Source organism: Canis lupus, chromosome 37 (genome assembly GCF_011100685.1).
Source record: "Canis lupus familiaris isolate Mischka breed German Shepherd chromosome 37, alternate assembly UU_Cfam_GSD_1.0, whole genome shotgun sequence".
Classification (NCBI taxonomy): domain Eukaryota; kingdom Metazoa; phylum Chordata; class Mammalia; order Carnivora; family Canidae; genus Canis; species Canis lupus.
The window spans coordinates 18,841,070-18,860,595 of record NC_049258.1 but is presented as its reverse complement, the minus strand read 5'-3'; the positions used below and the strand labels follow the sequence as shown (position 1 = coordinate 18,860,595).

The 19,526-nt window shown below is 36.4% G+C and overlaps 1 long non-coding RNA gene across 1 annotated transcript; it reads right to left on the bottom strand.

Annotated features, from left to right (window-relative positions):
- Positions 1-3,450: 3,450 nt before the first annotated feature.
- LOC111094454 lies at positions 3,451-11,078 on the bottom strand. The gene is made up of 3 exons (XR_005384969.1): positions 10,811-11,078; positions 9,515-9,632; positions 3,451-4,236 (listed from the first exon to the last, which is right to left on the bottom strand). It is a non-coding gene; the product is annotated as an uncharacterized LOC111094454 (long non-coding RNA).
- Positions 11,079-19,526: the final 8,448 nt, after the last annotated feature.

The following is a 19,526-nucleotide window of genomic DNA, read 5'->3' as shown; positions in this document are numbered from 1 at the left end:
GAGAGAGAGACAGAGACATAGGCAGAGGGAGAAGCAGGCTCCATGCACCGGGAGCCCGATGTGGGATTCGATCCCGGGTCTCCAGGATTGCGCCCTGGGCCAAAGGCAGGCGCCATACCACTGCGCCACCCAGGGCAGGGATCCCTTACTGTGGTTTTAATTTCCATTTCCTTGATATCTAATGCTGTGGATTGAATTGTGTCTCCTCAAGGAAATATTGAAATCTTAAACTCCATGACCTCATAAATTGACCTTATTTGGAAAGAAGGTCATTGACATTGTGCTCAGTAAAAACAAGGTTATACTGGAGTAAGGTGGGCATCGATTCCAATATGACTGGTATCTTTGCAAGAAAACAGCCATGTGAAGACAGAGACACACCTTAATAAACAGTATCTTCTTAGCCGACTATGTTTCTTGAAATTGTCTCATTAAGGATTTCATTGAAATGACATTTTCAATGATATTCAACAAGTATTCATTGGAAGATTTAGGTGCTAAGTGCTAAACTAGAGAGTTTTAGTGCTGGATGAAGACATGTTCATTGCCCTCAAAAAATTTCTTGCACAATTAAATTGAGCAGATTATAACCAAGTAAGAGTGAGCATGCATAGTTTAATACTAAACAGAGTAAAATAAACTCTGAGGAAGGAACTTAATGCACAGAGATCCTAAGGACGGGATATAGCTTCTAGTGTTGGAAATAAGAAAATGTTCGTGCAGAAAATATTAGAGGTAAGTTTTGTAAGATGAGCAGAATTCCAGAAGATCCTGAGGCTAAGAAGAAGGCATTCTTTCTGCACTTTTCCATCTGGAGGCACATCTCCATGCCTCTGAAACAGCATATATGAATTGGACACAGTTCCATCACCTGCTTATACTCTGTAATGATATCAGTGTTGGGGTCTAAGGTTATACATTTTGAGATTCTTGTTTACTCCTCTTTCTCATCCTTTGGCATTCAAATTGTTCTTTTATTTCAGAAACATCTCCTAGTTATCATCTTATGCCTAAGAGAATTCAGTAGCTTGGTCTCTCTCACTCCAGTCTTCCCCTGGGATGTGGTCAGCCTTCAGAATGGCCCCCAATAATCCCCATCTCCTCTTATTGGTAATGTTCTACAGTTTTCTTCCACAATGGAACAGAGTTGGCAAACATCATGATATAGCCCTTCTGAGATTAGCTTATAAAAGACAATCCATTGTCTGTCTTCATTACACTGTTACTCCCACTTTCTCTTTCTTCAGTCGCTCATCCTGGGGTAAGCTGATTGTTATGTCATAGAGCACTTATGGAGAGGCTCACGTGTTAAGTAACTGAGATCTCTTGTCAACAGCCATGTTGGACATGGATCCTCCAGCCCCAGTCAAGCCTTCAGAGAAATGCAGCCACAGCCAACTTCTTGACTAAAACCTCATGAGGACCCTGAGGCAAAACCATCCAGCTAAGATGCTCTTGCTTCCCTGACTCTCAAAGACTGTGTCAGATAATAAATGTTTATTGTTTCAAGCTGCAAGTATTGAGATAATTTGTTCTGTGGAAATAGAAACTAACTAATAGACCCTTTATGGCTCTTAGTTTTCCATAACTAATACTAGTCACCCTCTTATTTAAAAAAAAATAATAACCCATTTCCCCAATATTCTACAATTTGGTACTTCTCATACTGTGTCGTCATTAAGATGTGTCTGCATTTACTGTAGAACTTGATAGATAATAACTATTCAAAGGGTGAGAATTCAGAGCAAAAAGCATAAAGGAAAAGATGTATAGGTTATATTTGTAAAGTTATTTAGCTGCATTCTAGAGGAGTAATTGGCTATTCCCTGGATAAATTAATTTGCAGGTATACTGTAGAGGTTATTGGCAATGAGAAGGGAGGGATTGTAAGGAAATTTGGTTAAGGCCAGGAATTTGTATTAGCCTTGTCATCTAGGAGGGAAGAGGAATCTGAGGGAATTTATCAAAGTACTACTAGCTTGAAAAGAAAATGTAAGCTAGGGAAGGCAAGGTTATACACACAGGTCAGGGTCCAAAGGGTGTGAGCACGCGTGTGTATGTATGTGTGTGTTCACATGTGCATGCATGTGTGTGTTGTAGGCATAGGATGGGAACAGAAGTGTAATGGAAAGAATTATACACACAGGTCTTCTTATATGAGGGAGAGAAGTGGAAATTGCAGAAGAATGTTTTTTTTAAAAAATAGAAGAATGCCAGAGATTAATTTGTCTTTCTTTTCAAGTCTGATAAATTGAGCAGGGACAGTATGATAGAAGAGCATCAGAATCCAACACATTGGTTTGAATCCCAGTTTGGCATTAGAGAAGTTAATAATATTCCTGAAATACAGTTGCATATTTTAAACTTTGAGAATAATATTTTTCTCCAGGATAAATGTATTACGATTAACATATGCAAAGGACCTTGCATGGTGCTGGGCACATCAGCATTCACACCAGGGAAGCCCAATGAAAGCCTTCCAACATTCGCCATACAGGCCTACATGTGATTATGGAGTTCTGATTTATATTCTACACTAAAAAAATGCACAAAACTGTTTAAATTAACGTATCCTCTCCTCTGCATAAACCATTTGCTACCAAAAAAAAAAAAATTCCCCAAAGGAATATGACAATGCTCATTTTGGAAATGTTAGTGCACCCATATTTTTTATATCAAGTGATCACTAATAGTATCTCAATTTCTAGATCATACAGCTGGTAATTCCATTATCCATTGCATTCATGGTGCTTCCCAATCTTTTATTTTTTTGATTGCTTTCCACTGGATCCCTGCTATCCATGAGATCAGAAATGGCGTCTCTGAGAATTTTAATGTACTGATAGAAGGGAGGCTAGAAGACCTCCCCTTCCAATCATAAATCAAGTCCTGGGGCAATGGTGTTTGTCCTTCAGGACTCTATTACCCTAAAGTTTTTGAATTAAATGGCAATGTTATTCAATGTTATTTATTAAGTAGACAATATTTTTAGGAGTTAGCATTTCCTATGAAGCATAAAACCTGCCCATTTTTTAATGTGTTCATATAAAGAATTTGATTTCTCCCTATCCTCAAACTTTTCAGGACACTATTTGTCAAATTGGAATTTGAAAATGCTAAAGCTGTATATTCAGATTGACCTAGAACACCAATGAACCATAATAAAAGCAACACATGAGCTGTAATTCTTGCAAAGGAGCACCAATTCAACACCTCATATTCCAGCTGCCTGCAGTGATGTAATAAAACAAATTGTGCAATCTGATGCTTTTTTTTTTTTTAAGATTTATTTATTCATTCAGAGAGAGCGAAGAGAGAGGCAGAGACACAGGTGGAGGGAGAAGCAGGCTGCGTGCAGGAAGCCCGATGTGGGACTCGATCCTGGGTTTCCAGGATCACACCCCAGGCTGCAGGCGGCACCAAAGCGCTGCGCCACCGGGGCTGCCCTGATGCTTTATTATGGGCTGGATATATGAAAGAAAAAATACTACTCCTTCCTTTTTCAGTGACTAATGAATGTAGTTCATTATTGATCATCAAGTATACCTTTCAGCCAAGAAAAGGTTAATGCCCTCTCTTCCTTCCCTCTGTCTCCAGGAGAAATGGAGTCTCTCCCTTTTGCTGTATCATACAGAGTCCTTATATCTTGGAATTTCTTTATGCCTTTTTGTGACACAAATTGGATTTATATATACTATTTTTTTAAATTCTCTTTATAGATTTATATTTTTTAAAAAAGAAACTAATGGGAGGGGTGTGGAATAGGGGCTGGATTTTTCTCCTGGCTTTCCCTTTTATTAGCCACCATAAAAGTTTTTTTTTTTTTTTAAATCCACAATTCATAACCAGAAACAATAACATAAAAATCAATAAGCAAGAAGTTAGGGTCTTGCCAGCCATCCCAAAGAATTTAAACCCTTTTTTCACATCTAGTTTAGAAGATGCCAGTTGAAAGCTAAATCAATGCCTAGATGTGTGACTTTTTTGCACTATATGCTGGGGGAAAAGACTGAATTGTGCTTCATTTTGTGGTTACCTCCTGTCAGGACAAGGGCGGAAAATCCAGAATCAGGCAAATGTCTTCTCACTTCTGTAAAGAGCTGACATGAATTCCACTATTAGTTGTGAATGTAATCTGGATAAAGCACTAGCTGATGACACATTTAGAGATGATCTCTCCGGGTATGTTCATAAAGCCTTCCAGAATCCAAGGAATTGGGGTTGGTGGGGCTGGAACTGTGGGAGACAGAACAGTAAGCAGTTAGGGAAATACCTTCTGCTGTCAGAAGGCTCAACCTCCAACATTAACCAGATTGATAAGCTACTAGTTACTCAGTTTTCTCATATATAAAGCTTCCTTTTATTTCTGCCTCACAGGATTGTTGTGAAAGTTAAGATTGTACATTAAAAATATTCAAACTTGGTATCATCAGGGGAACTACTTTTCCCTCCAAGTGGCCACCCTTGGTAGGGGTTTCTTTTTCCCTTGCCTCTCAAGCTTCTCAAGCCACTCAAGTTGTGCTTCCATCACTTGGAATCAAATGTGACCTCACTAACACACGTTTTACAAGGAAAACACACACACACACACACACAAAGGGAATAACTATAGTGTGTAAAGATTCTAATAAGTGGCACGTGAAAGCATTTTAACTACAAAATTTACAAGTGTATATTGTCAGACAAACAGATTTGATTAATTTTTTTGAGATTTGATTAAATTTGAAGAGAATCATATCATTTATTGAATTATTTCAACTGCTGTTTGTCTATTATGCTCTATTATTATAGTGGTTCTTTTTTTTTACTAAATAAATACTTTTTTATTCTCAATAGAGCAACTACAATTCTTATATATGCAGAGAGTCATTTTGAATATGAACATATTTCTTGGTAAATCTTTTGTAAACCAGACCTCATTAGACAAAGAGCTGGTAATGGGGGAAATTGAAATAATTTGCCTTCATTCCTTCACATTTTTCTTTCCTCTCTTTCTCTCTGACCTTCTAATTCCTGTGTGTAACCTCCTGGCAAGCAAATATTTCAGTTGTGGTATTCCATTTAAATCTGCCTCAGGCTCATAATGCTCCATGCATTTTCCTCTTCACTATCCCTCCCTTATTACAAATACTATTATTTTATTTATAAGATTATAGCAAGCTTCTAGGAGAGAAGACTGTCCCCAAAGTAAGTCATCTTAAGATGTTCATGACAGTGCAGACGTTCCCAGGTTGCTGTTATTAAAAAGATAATATTTTAGGAGAATTACTTTATTAGGACACACGAGATGGAAAGCTACTTTTTTTCTCAGGTCTTTTAGAAATTCAGAGCTAATTAAGTTGATTGGGCAGAAGGATATTTAATGGTTTTTGCCATTCTCATATCTTATGTTTTTTTTTTAACTTCTAGTTCTTGAATTCTTACAAACCAGTTACTACTTCACTGAAAAAACCGGGCCAGTACAAATTTTAGTGGAAAACATTAATCATCAGTGTTTTTAAAATACTTCAAAATGATAAAGAGTTTTATTTGCATCAGGTTTTTTCCCACCTATTTTAGACTAAACCTGTGACAGCATGCACATTGCTTATACATTTGGCAGTTCTCAAGCTTTAGCTTGGTAAAAATTTACTTTTTCCGCAATCTACTCTAGTATTTACTTTTTTTCTTTTTCTTTTTTTTTTTTCTTTTTAATGGTTCTTTCCTCATTCCCCTGGGCTCCCTTTCACTGCCCTGCTTCTCATCCCCCACTGCTCTGCATCTGCTGCAGCACAGTCTCTGTAGGACTAGTCATTTTTTAACCAGCAACCCAGGTGATGTAAAAGTCGACGATCCCCAAATCATTCTTTGAGATGACTAGACAGTTCAATCCTTTGTTTTACTTTTAGGGAAAAAGCCCAGAGAAGTTGCTACCTATTGGAGTAATAGGTGATTTTAAAATTGGAAATGTTTAAAGAAATGCATCAATATAGGTAGAGATCAGTGGTTTTTAGAAAACAGTAAAGGGCTTACTATTAGCCATTTTCCTCTCATACTTTATTTGCTCTGGTTTAGATTTCCGCCTTTTGATTCCTGTTCAGTTTAACCTTTAACACAATTACCCCAGCTGCAGCTCAGTGAACTCCGTACTTCAGAGTAATTGCCTGAAAATGAACCTCATCCTCCAGGAGCTGCAACCTCCACTGAGCCCTCACGCAACCCATCCTTTCTTTTAAGGCTTGACCCAACATCATCCATGTCCAGCTCAAGTTCATGCTAACCCACCCTCTTTATGTTTACCCCTCCCCTGGACCCAAGGCCTTGGCCCTTGGAAAACACAGGTTTGGTTAGAGAATTCTAGGCAATGCAACAAAAAACAGAGTGGCTAAACATCTTTTTCCAGCTGCTTGATACTCTCTTTGTAAGAGAGTTTCTAAGAAAATGTGAACATAATGCTATTTTGTTTTAGTTTTTTGAAGGTGAGATATGACCAAGATATCCTGAATATTCCTCAGTGTGGCCAAATTTCTTCCTTCCTCTAGATCCCTAACTTCCCTTTCTCTAGTGTCTCCTTTAGAAAACTTGCCACTGCAAATTCTTTTTCTGCCCCCTTGAGATGGGAATCTTTTTAAAACCCTCTTGCCAGATATACAACTCTGGACTGTCTTTTTCAAAGATCTGGGAACCAACCTGTTGAAATCAGTAAGCTAGTGGCGTTTCTGAGTAGTAGCCTGATTTCAGTGGACCCTCTTGCTCCAAGTTATAAAGTTACCTCGGGTCATGAAGATAAAGTCTACTTTTCCTCTAGGTAAGGTCAACTAACAATCACACATGATTTCCACTCTTTCCACCTCCACCTCCACTTCCGCCGAAGCCCCTAAACACCCCTGAGCACTTCATTCTCATGGAGTGGAGCTCAAACTGAGTTCTAGCCTCTATCCTCTATTGTAATAGCCTTGGAATTTCTATTTTGCATCCCTGACAGAAAAGGATCTAGATTTTAAAATGTAAAGTCAGATGCTTTAATTCCTTCTGGAAATGTCTCTAATAGGTAAAAAAAAAAAAAAAAAAAAGCAAGCTTTATACTTTGCAGCCTAAGAGGCAGCAGTTCATTTTAGTGGCAAATTTCAAGGGATTATCATGATTAGCCTTTGAATCTAACCTCTAAAAATGGTGAATTCATTAACTTTTGATGTGTTTTTTTTTCACCACCCAAAATGGACAGATTGTAGTTTTGTCTTTATTAGCTCTATTCAGACAATAATTGTGTTTATATTTGATAGGACTGAAAGTTCAAAAGTTTGACGTTTGCTGTTGTTTTTAACTCATGGTTGGATTTTGAACAAATCAGTTGATGAATTTATTGTTACTGATATTTTTTTCCCAAGATGCTCTGGAAAATCAGATAGCGAACTTCTCTCTGTTAGTAATAAGAGTGAAACACCTTACTAACCTATATTTAATAAAAAAAAATGTGTAAATAATATCAGGTTTTGGTGTACAAGTCAAAAAAATACTCCTGGTTAATGTTTGACAAACATTCACATCAGATTCTGGAAGCTACTAGTTGGTATTCTAGTGAATGCTGGTGTTTACACTATTATTCAACTAGGTTAAATACAAATAAACAAATATGTATTTCTGTGTCTCATATATATATATATATATATATATATATCACATGCACATATATCACATGCACATGGTGATTGTTCTTGGATTATGCTTCTTTTGAGCGATAAGAAAAAAAAAAACTGGAATGCTGGGGCAGTCCAGGTGGCTCAGGGGTTTAGCACCACCTTCAGCCCAGGGCCTGATCCTAGAGACCCCAAATCGAGTCCCATATTGGGCTCCCTGCATGGAGCCTGCTTCTCCCTCTGCCTGTGTCTCTGCCTCTCTCTCTCTCTCTCTCTCTCTATCTGTGTCTCTCATGAATAAATAAATAAAATATTTTTTTTAAAAAAAAGTGCATAACAACAATCCTGTGTACCACATATATCATTGACAAATTTTGGCATCATCTTTACTCCAGTGCTTAAATGTAAGTTAATGTAATGTAAGTTAGGGGTAGATACCCCAAAGTCCTAGCTGTAGTTGCACAAAACACAAGAAGCAATCAAATCATCAAAAAAAAAAAAAAATAGAAACATTATTAGGCTTGAGTTACCTTGCAAAATATCATATCAAGATTCAACTACTGAAAATACTTTATGACAAATGAATATTCACGTTACACCTTACAATTCAAAAATAAGTCTTAAAATGTAGCAGATTGTAATAACTTAGGATGGTGGATTAGTTTCCTAGGAAAAGCATAACATCTTGCTTATGTCTGTTACATGCAATCATAATTTGCTAAAAAAAAGCAAACAAACAAATGAAAACTTATCCTGCCAGCACTATGTAACATGTTTTTCTCTTCTTGGGAAGATGAATATCTGAGCTGTTATGTACCTTCAGAGGAAGCCAATATGTGGTATATTTTGTAACAAAGATTTCCAAAGTCTATTGTCATGGATGGGACATTCTTAATAGGGATGAATATCTTTGTGAAAACTAATTTTCCAGTATGCTCCTGCTGAACTCAACTGCAAAGTGGTCATGGCTGGCCTGGGCCATAGCCTGCGTTCTTGCAGGTGACAAGGGGGCAAAGGGATTGGTCATTAACACCGAGAACTCTTCATTTTGTTGTTCTGATGTTTAAAAATTTTTATATATGAGTATGAAAATGATGAAGTACTTTTTCATGTGCGTAGAAGAATTTCAAGTAATGTTTCTTTAATAGAATTCCCAGAAAAAAATCACATTTCCCAAAGATGAGCATATTTTAAGTGGGAGTTCAAAGTTCAGTTAAATGCAATGACTTCCTAGCATATATTCATAAATCCTAGAGTTGTGGGTAAATAAAATAGGTACTAGATGTCTTGATTAGGGAAGGAAAAGCTGTGTTGGTTCTTTGAAAATACAGTAATGTTTTAAAAGACAAAGGAAATCAATGATTTGAAAGAGAAGCAGTTTGGAACAGATCAGCAAAAGTGGAGTGCTACACATGGACCCACCTTAGATTTTTCGCCAATGAATTTTGCTTGATAAAAATTACCATACAGAAACAATGATTCAGATACAATTCATTATAAATATATATTTATATATAAATATATATTATTTATATATTAATAATTATTAATTAATATATATTTAACCACAGGAAATTCCAAATGCAGAATAAACTGCATATTTTGGAGCTTTCCAAAAAAAGCTTCTGCAATCACCAATTTGTGAAAGATGGGATTTGCTTTGCATTTTCAGTCATTGTGAGAATGGAAAGTACTACATACCAGTTAACATCAATCCTGGGCCAAAATTAATAAATGTAAGGTGGTGGGGGTGTCTGAGGAGGTGGAAGCCGAGGGACAATGGCTACTCTGATGAGGCAGATAGAAAATTGACTGGTTTAAAATGTTGTTACTCTCTGTTATCAATTTAATAAGCATACTCTTCTAGCAAGAAACATTATAGAAATGTTAACTCTCACAGGAAGGCTGATCTTTACATGTTCACCAGAAAACAGGCTGTGGGTTTAGAACTTGTCAGAATGATGGATACTCTGCTTTTCAGAGGCTCTTCTGTAAATTTCCACAACATGCTTCGGTCTAGAAAAAGAAAAACAAAAAAACAAAAACCTCAAGCTCTGTCTCTTATAATATAAAATGGATAAGTAATCAAGCAATAAACAGTTTCTTGTTTTAGTTAAATCAAGTCAACTTCAGTGAGCATTTGTTGTATGTTGTTGAGTGAAATTCAGGACATTAATTGCCTTCTTTAAGAACTTATGTCCCTAAGATTTATACAAAGATTAGAGGATAACTCTGCTTTACTGTTTCTCAAAATATTATTTTCTTCTATAAAATAAGGAAAAGAAAATTGAAGTTAAAGGGGAGAAAAGGAGGAATGTTTATAGAAATTGCAAGCCTGATGACATCTGGGCCTTTCCTATCCACCCTTGATGAAAAAGCAAACAAACAAAACAAACAGGGAAAATACTACAAGTATAAAATTCTAGTCACAGCCAATTGAGGATACAAAAATTTTTTTAAAGTGGTTTTTTTTCTCAGTGACTCTTGATTTCTTTTCAATGATCTTTAGTTACCTGACAAATTAGGAGATACATTTCTGTCCTCCACACCTATTCTTAAAGAAACTGTGCTTTAAATAATAAAAAGCAAATGTATATAAAAGGTAATTTTGTTAATATTAATGAAATTAGAGTGTACATGTATGGAGTTAGGAGCCCTCGCCTAGGTAGGGAGAAGTACGTTGCACAGAGAGAAGCTCTCATGAGACTTCTTTAGTTTCAACTGAAGTTTTCAGTCATCTTGATCAAGACTTTTCTAGCCCCTTAACACCCTATGCGATTTACTAGTTTAAGTCGATCTGGCCAACTTGTAAACCCTGTGTGTTTGTGTGTGTGTGTGTGTGTGTGTGTGTGCACTTGTACGGGTGTGTCTATCTGTCTACCTAATACCTGCACTCAGTTCCAATGTATGGAGGTTTTTTCTATGCCATCAAGCATGACTTGGACACCTTGATGTCCTATATTCAACTCAATTCTGACACCATCTACTTAGACATATCATCCAATACTGCAATTAGAGGACTCATTGGTATAAGACTGCCTCCCTCACTGCCCCTTCAGGCACCAGTTGCAAGTCTCTTGCAACTCTGTGCTTCTGACTGGCCACTATCAATCAGAGGTTCCAGTGATCCTCGTCCTTAGGTTCCATGAATTTGTTAGAATGGCTCCCACAAGTCAGACAAACATTTTACTTACCAGGTTACTGGTTCATTATTAAATGATATAAGACAAATCATAAGAGACTCTTAATCATAGGAAACAAACTGAGGATCGCTGGAGGGGAGAGGGATATGGGTGATGAGGTAAGTGGGTGATGGATAAAAAAAAAAGAAAGAAAGAATGGAAGAAAAGTTTAGAAAAAAAAGGGAAAAAAGGATATAACTTAGGAATGTTCAGATGAAAGAGATGCACATGACGAGGTATATGGGAAAGGTGCTAAACTTCCATGCTGAGAGCACCATTGTTCCCCAATCTCTCCACTGTCCCCCAATCTCTCCATGTTCATCAACCCTGAAGCATTCCAATCCTTATCCTTTGGGTTTCTATGGAGACTTTATTACCTAGGCAATATTGATAGAATCATCGGCCATTGGTGACTGATTCAACTTCCAGTCATCCCCTTACCTTTCCATCTCCTTAGGTCAAGGAAGTGGGACTTAAAAGTTCCAACGCTCCAATCACATGACTGGCAACCAGCCACTATCCTTAGGTGCTTTACCAAAGTCATCTCATTATACACTCAGGTGTGGTTGCAAGGGATCCTTTATGAATATCAAGATATTTTTATAGCTCTTATCACTTAGAACATTTCAAGGTATTTAGACGTTTTATGCCAGAAACAGGGATAAAGACCAAATATATATTTTTATTATAAATCAAAATATCATAGCATCATTCACATCTATTTCATCTATGCATTTTTGAAAAAAACATTATTGAATGTAATAAATTGACAACTACATTTTCTTGTGTTTTATTTGAGGTTTCAGGCATCAGTGAGTCTACAATTGAGATATGATTTGAGATAGGACAATGATGTCCATACCTAACCCCCAGAATCTGTGAAAATTTTACTTTAAAAGGTAAAAGGGACTTTGAAGATATGACTAAGGATTTTGGGGATAAGGAGATGATCCTGGATTATCTAGATGGACCCAATGAAATCACAAGGGTCCTTGTAAATTACAGGCAGAAAGGTTTACAGGCAGGAGGGTATAATTAGAGAGAAGGAGACATGGTGATAGAAGCAGAGTCATAGTAATGCCATTGGTGGAAGGGGATCACGAGCCAAGGAATATAGGAGCCTCTGGAAGATAGAAAAGGCAAGGAACAAATTCTTCCTTGGAGCCTCCAGAAGGAACACAGCCCTGCTGACACCAAGATTTTAACTCCATGAGACTTGTTTTAGGATTTCTTACCTTCCATACCATAAGAAAATAAATATATGCTATTGTAAGTCACTAAGTTTGTGGCCATTCTTTTTATAGCAACAGTTAGAAAGTTAGCAATTAGAAAAGTAATACTATGCATAAAGTATCACTTCTAAGAACTTTAAGAGAATGAAATTTTGTATTTTCATATTGTATTGGGACATAGTCCTTATGGATTGATTTCACTAAGAGTGATAGACTCTGGTAAAGGGACACTGACAGCTGGATCAGATGCTATGGAACATTACTTAAAGTTAGAATTACAAGGCTAATTAGTGTAAGCTAACCTTTGGATTTTAAAAGAACATTGTTTAAAGAGAATGCACCACTACATAGTATCTCTAGAATAATTTCAAATTTGGGAAATAGAATATATTAACGAAATCTTTATATTATGTTTAGTTCTATCTCTGATTCGAACTATAAACTTCCTAATTCACAAATAGAACAGAGAGTAACTTAGCCACTGGGAAACAAATAGCCCAGGCTTGGAAGTGGTTTCTGCCTTAGTCTCTAGAATCTATTGAATTTCATGGAAACATAGTGATTCATGACCCAGGATCACAGCCGCATGGCCCCATGGTAGCCCCATGTAATGGAGCTGATGGTACAGTCTCAACTCTCAGGATGGTAGGGTCCTGTCAAATTGCAGTGAGGCCTCCAAATTTGATACGCTTAGGATCACATGAGGACCTTTACAAAAACATGATGCTTTGTGCTTTATCGCTTTATTTCAATCTGATTCAACGGCAATTTTCTGGTAATTGACCCCAGGAATATGGGGTCATAATAATATAATATCATAATCACAATTTTCCATACTCAATCTCAGTTTGATCAACATGGTTATATAATAGTTTAATATTTTTGACCATCTGTCATGTTTAAGTCACTATTCACTAGTCACTAATAGTGTTTAAGTCACTATTAAGGCACTGCATAGTGATACAGAGAGGAACAAGACTTGGTAACTACTTTAAAGAGGAAGGTAAGTCAATATTCATAGCAGCAATGTCCACAAGAGCCAAACTGTGGAAGGAGCCAAGATGTCCATTGACAGATGAATGGATGAAGAAGATGTGGTCTATATACAATGAAATTTTACTCAGCCATCAGAAAGAATGAATACTTACTATTTACATTGACATGGACAGAATTGGAAGGTATTATGCTGAGTGAAATAAGTCAATTGGAGAAAGACAATTATCATACAGTTTCACTCACATATAGAATATAAGAAATAGCACAGAAGATCATGGGGGAAGGAAGGGAAAACTGGGAAGAAATCAGAGAGGGAGACAAACCATGAGAGTCTCTTAGCTCAGGAAACAAACTGAGGATTGCTGGAGGGGAGGTGGGTGGGGGGGACAGGATAATTGAGTGATGGGCATTAAGGAGGGCACATGATGTGATGAGCACTGTGTGTTATATACAATTGATCAATTGTTGAACACTACATCTGAAACCAATGATGTACTGTATGTTGCTTAATTGAATTTAAATTTAAAAAAGAGGAAAGTGAGTCATAAATAATTCACCTCAATAAAAGAGAAATAAGAAGTGCTAAACAAAAGTACTAGCTCATGGCATCAGAAAGATGATTAAACATGCACTGATTTTCATGGGTAAAGCTAGAGACAGTTCCCAAGAGAAGGTAAGTTATATTAGGCCTGCGGAATCGGGAGAGAATATGGCCTCGGGCTCAGGAATCAGACAATTTTGGATCTGAATTTACAACTCCATCCTGCTGTCTTCTCTTTGATGGGATTCAGTTTCTACTAAGAAAAAAATGAGACAAATGAGATAATGCATTGATTAATGAAAAAAAATGCATTGATTAATGCATGTAAAGTCCTTAGGTTAATGCCTGGCACATTGCAAGCATTCAGTGAATATTAGTAGGTGATGATGATGATGATGATGGTGATAAGGAAAAAGGGAAAATAATTTATTAAGATTTTAAATCATAAAGGTTAATTCTTATTCCATCTTTGCCGTTAGCTTTGATTTCTTCTCCATCTACACACACACACACATAGACACACACACATAGACACACACACACATAGACACACACACATAGACACACACACACATAGACACACACACATAGACACACACACATAGACACACACACAGACACACTCATCTTGTAGATGTGTTAACTAAACTCTAACATGAGACTGGGAATAAAAATCAATGCTGTATAAAACAGACATATCTTCGGCTGCTCTGGAGCTCATAGGCTAGTGGTGAGATACACAAAAGTCAATTTGCAAAAGTATTAATTGTGATAAAAAGAGTCATCTGGTGCTACGAAAAATTATAATGAGGAATTGGATCCAGTCAGGGTGGTCAGAGAAGAATCTCAAGGAACAGATACTTGCGCTAAAATATGGAGGGGCAAGTTGTAATTATTCAAATAAATAGAGGAAGAAAGGGAACACACGTGAGAGGAAACAAGATATAAAGGGTCAAACCAAGGTGTTCTTGGCAGAGAGAGGGTAGATTATTGGCCAATAAGAAGAAAGCAGAGAGAAATTTGAGATGATGCTGGAAAATAAATAAAGCTCAGACCACACAGCCCATTAAAGATCAAGTTAGGGATTTTGATCCTTCTCCTAAGAACAATAGGAAGTCATTGAAATCTTTAAACAGATTACTAACGATCGGATTTGCATTTGGGTAATCTCTGCACCCAACGTGGGGCTCCAACCTCACAATCCTGAGATCAAGAGTTGCATGCCCTACCAACAGAGCCAGCCAGGTGCCCCAGATTTGTATTTGAAATCTAATAGTCTATCTGTATGAAGTGAGAAGACTAGTTTAAAGGGTGCCAAAGTAGGGACTGGACTGATTAAGAGACTGTTTGCAGCAGTCCATCTGAGAGATGGTGGTGGCTTAAACTAGAGTGGGAATAGTGATGTAGGGAAGTGAAGATGATAGATGAAGACACAGATGTAGATATATTCTTATTACTGGATTTGTTGATGAAAAAAGATGTTAAGGATGATTCTCAAATTTATGGTTATCGTAACTGGGTAGGTGGTCTGCCTTTGTCTGAAATAGGAAAAAAAAATGAAGCACTTTATTGCTTAAAAGAGATAACCATAGGTTCAGTTTCATAGATGTTGTCTTAGGACACGTAGGCAGTTCAATATGCCAGTTCAGGGTTAGGAGGATAAGTCTGAGCAGTAGATAAAAATTTAAGGACAATCTATTTATGGGCAGCAGCTTGATAGCCAGGAATGGGATGCCTGCTGAGACGTTGAGGATGACAGAGGTGGGAGACCCAGGAATGAGCCCTCTGGAAGTCTCAGCACAGGTAGGGGGATAATGAATTGATAGTGGAATCACTCTGGCCTGGTTTAAGTAGTAATGGCTATTCAAGTGTAAGTCTGGAGAAAAAGGGTCACCGGATCCACTAAAATATGTGCTTTTTCCAGACAGGCTGAAAACAAACAAACAAACAAACAAACAAAATAACAAGAATATTTACATTTGAAATAAATAGTGTTATGGAACTGATAACCATGAATTATAATAGAGATAAGAAAAGAGCGAGGATAGATTGTGCTTTTTTTTTTTTTAAGATTTATTTATTTATTCATGATAGACATAGAGAGAAAGAGGCAGAGACACAGGAGGAGGGAGAAGCAGGCTCCATGCACCGGGAGCCCGACGTGGGATTCGATCCAGGGTCTTCAGGATCGCGCCCTGGGCCAAAGGCAGGCGCTAAACCACTGAGCCACCCAGGGATCCCTAGATTGTGCTTTTGAGAGGAAAAGTTGATGTGCCAGTGAAGACATGGTGTTCTTCAGTCCATACTCAGAACCTTGAATATCTTATACATATTCCAAAATACATCACTTGACTGAATAGTGGCTCTGCCTATGATCAGAGAATAACTCAGCAAAGGAAAGAATTTTAAAGGTCAATTTGGCCAGAATCTAGGAGAATTCTGAGATAACTCTGGTAAATGGCTTTGACATCTTAACACTGAGGCATGAAAACATTGACTAGCTAGCATATAAAAACCAGTATGTATCTTCACTGTCTTCTTTCTTTTTTTTTTTTTTTCACTGTCTTTCTTAAAGAAAAATTCTATATCTTTCTTTTACTTTCTTAGCTTTTCAGAAAATTTTGGGTAACATGAAGAGTAGACATCATGAGTAGATCAATTATATATATATATATATATATATATATATATATACAATCACTTCAATTTACTGAAGTAAGCTGTCTGGAAGTAATAAATGAATGTAGAAAATGTGAACAGCCCATGGCAGTAAGTGAAAAATTCAGAAATAATATTGTAATGGAGACAACCTCTGTGAACACTGCAAAGATGGTTTTAAAGTGCGGTCATGAATTTATTTTTCAGATTTAAGAAACATTAGTCAGAAACACTAACATGTCAGATTTTGGTTTAAAGACATCTCACCCATCTGGTGGGTTTATATATATGAGAGATCAAGAATTTTTTTTTACTTCTTTTTCTTTGTTTAACTTCAGTTATAAGATTTTTATTATAAATTGGACCCATTTCAATAATATCCACCAAAGGAATGATGAACTATAAATCTCAGGATAGGTTAGCATAATACAACCAAGAGTATAAAAAGAATCAAAGAGCTTTGATATGGAATGAAACAGACCAACCAGTCTTACCATATGAATTCAAACTCTCAAAGTTACATCAATACACCCTACTGGGAAGTTTTACCCAGCCTTTGGAAATTTCATTCTCCGTGCTAATGAGCTCTGAGGGCATATCCAATACCAGATTATACTTTTCCTTTCTTTGGGTCTTTTTGGCCAATGGACAATTATATCCCCCTAGAAATTGCTTAATGTTTTGTTTGTTGTTTGTTTTTAGATTTAGAATCTTATTTTTGCCTCTGCTCTTGTTTTTATTTGTTTATTTAAAGTGACATTAGCTCTAAGTTATATAAAAGCCATAATTATTCCCTCTGGCTTATTTATTTTAAAATAGAAGTTCTTACTATTCAAATGGTACGTCAAAAACCTGTTTCTTTGTAGTAGGATATGCTGTTTGCAACAATTAACCAACCTTATAATACTAAAATAAATAAGGTATTTGCAAATATTTGTATCTTATAGACACAGACACTATTGGAAATTGTTACACAATCATCCTAGACCCTGTGAGTAACAGAAGTTCAGTACTTAATTGTTCATTATTATGAACTTTTATTTTAACTCCTTGTTGCCAAAGGGAATTACTCTAAAATAAAAAAAGATTAATGAACAATGAAATAAAGAGGTATACATTTATAGCATACATAAAATATCCACTACAGCAACAACATTTAAATGACCTTCTTTATACTCAAAAGGATTGCTCGGCGATTGCTTCCCACACATATTCCTTCCATATGTAATCTATAATTTCCCAGGTTTCTCACTGATTGGTGGTTTAATAGCTCCATGCATTTGGAGGGCTAGATTGGATATAAATGGTGCAGCAAGAGGTCAGGAAAGGGAGCGGCTTTAAATACCTCTACCATTACCACTTTAGACCAGAATGGGTGGGATATTCTCAGCTGCTTGTGTCCAAGGATGTTTATGAGCAGGCATCTTGCATTCTGTCTTTGAAGAAAAGTGTTATGTCTCACCTGGAACGTGTTGGGCAAAGAGAGATGGGCTATTGCTGATTACCTTTCAGGTTTAATCAAGTGTTAAAAAGCAATCTCTGTTAATTAAAAATTAACAACATACACCATTAATGAAATTTTTTGTATTAATGTTCACAGCATTGTTATTTTTATATTATTTAGGAAGAACTTACAAGCCAATGAATACAATAAGGTCAATTTGTCCTTTTTTTTGAGAGAGAGAGAGAGAGAGAGAGAGAGAGAATAAGCACAAACAGGGGCAGGGACATAGGAGACGGAGAGCAAGAATCTGAAATAAGGCCCTGAGATCTTGAACTCAACACAAATCAAGAGTAGGACACTTAACCAACTGAGCCACTCAAGCACTGCAAATTTACTCTTTAATAGTTTAAATAACTATATATTTTTAAATGTCTTTATTACCCCATTTTACTCTCTAAATGTCCAAGATTAGATAATAAATTATATAGTTTCCTTTGCCTTCTCCATCCCACCTACACTGTAGAATTTTCTTACATTTGGACTTATACGTGCTTCTCTCTGAGCCTGAAAAAGCCTATCCCTCCAAAATCCATTGTTCTGGAGCATATTTTTCCTTTAGGGAACCTTCCCTGAATTTCTAGACTATGTCAGGTTCTAAAGGAGAGAGCTTCTTTTTATAGCACTGTTTTTTTGTTTTTTGTTTTTTTTTGTTTTGTTTTGTTTTTTCTTTAAAACATTTATCACAGCTTAAATTGGATATCCATTAGTGTTACTACTTTATTAGTGTATACCATGTCCTTATTTATTTTATATTTTACTTATCAGTGTAACTCCAGAGCCTAGCACAATGTCATCACATATTAAATAAATGAATTTATTAAATAAATTAATTTAAATGAATGATGCAATATGGGAGTCAAGGAAGTGTTTAAGATTCATCAAATCAAACATGCATGTGTGTATTGCAAAAATCTAGTGGAGAGGAAAAGATTGAAGACACAAGAAAGAGCAAAGCTCCTGATAAAGCATAAGTTTGAGGATTGAGGTGACATTGGTGACCCCATACATATTCCATTAGAAATAAGAGAGAAGAAGGAGAGTTAAATTGCATATGCAAGAATCTTGCTACTTATGGCAGGAATTTGCAAGAGTACCTAATAATAAATTCTACTTATTTTTTTCTACAAAAAGGAGAGGGAAGAGAGAGAAAAAGATGGGGGCACAGAGTTTGCCAAGCATGGAGAAGATCTGACGTAGTTCTGGTGGAGATTGGGGAAGAATTCTGACTATAGAAATCAGAATGCTTGATGGGGACCATCCAGGACTCTACTGAATAGAAGACCGAATTGGTAGTGGAAGATTTATCTACTCAGTCATTTGATATTCTCCACTACTTCTCGGTAGCTCAGAGTAGAAATGGAGATGAACTATTGGTTGAACTCAAGGTTGGCGTTTTACTACATTGACAGGAATTGCAAATACTGGGAAGCATCGAAGAGCTGTCATTTGCTACAATATCTTTTTAAAACCATTGCACTTGCTTACTCTCTTACTTTATGAGACTCTCTTCTCAAATGTCATTTTTTTCAGAGTTCTTCCCTGATGATTCCATTCAAAATATTTCTGTTTTTGTTTTTTATATATTTAATATATTTTATTTTCCTTTTAGTTCTTGCCATTATGTGATTTAGTAATTATAAAATTCCTTCCTTCCTTCCTTTTTCATATCCATCTCTTCTCTTTAAAATTATGAGAGTAGGAGTATTTTTAAAATTGTTAAACCCCAGGCTTAACTATACCCAGAACATAATGGGAACTTTCTCAATATTCAAATTAATTCATTATTTAAATAATTAT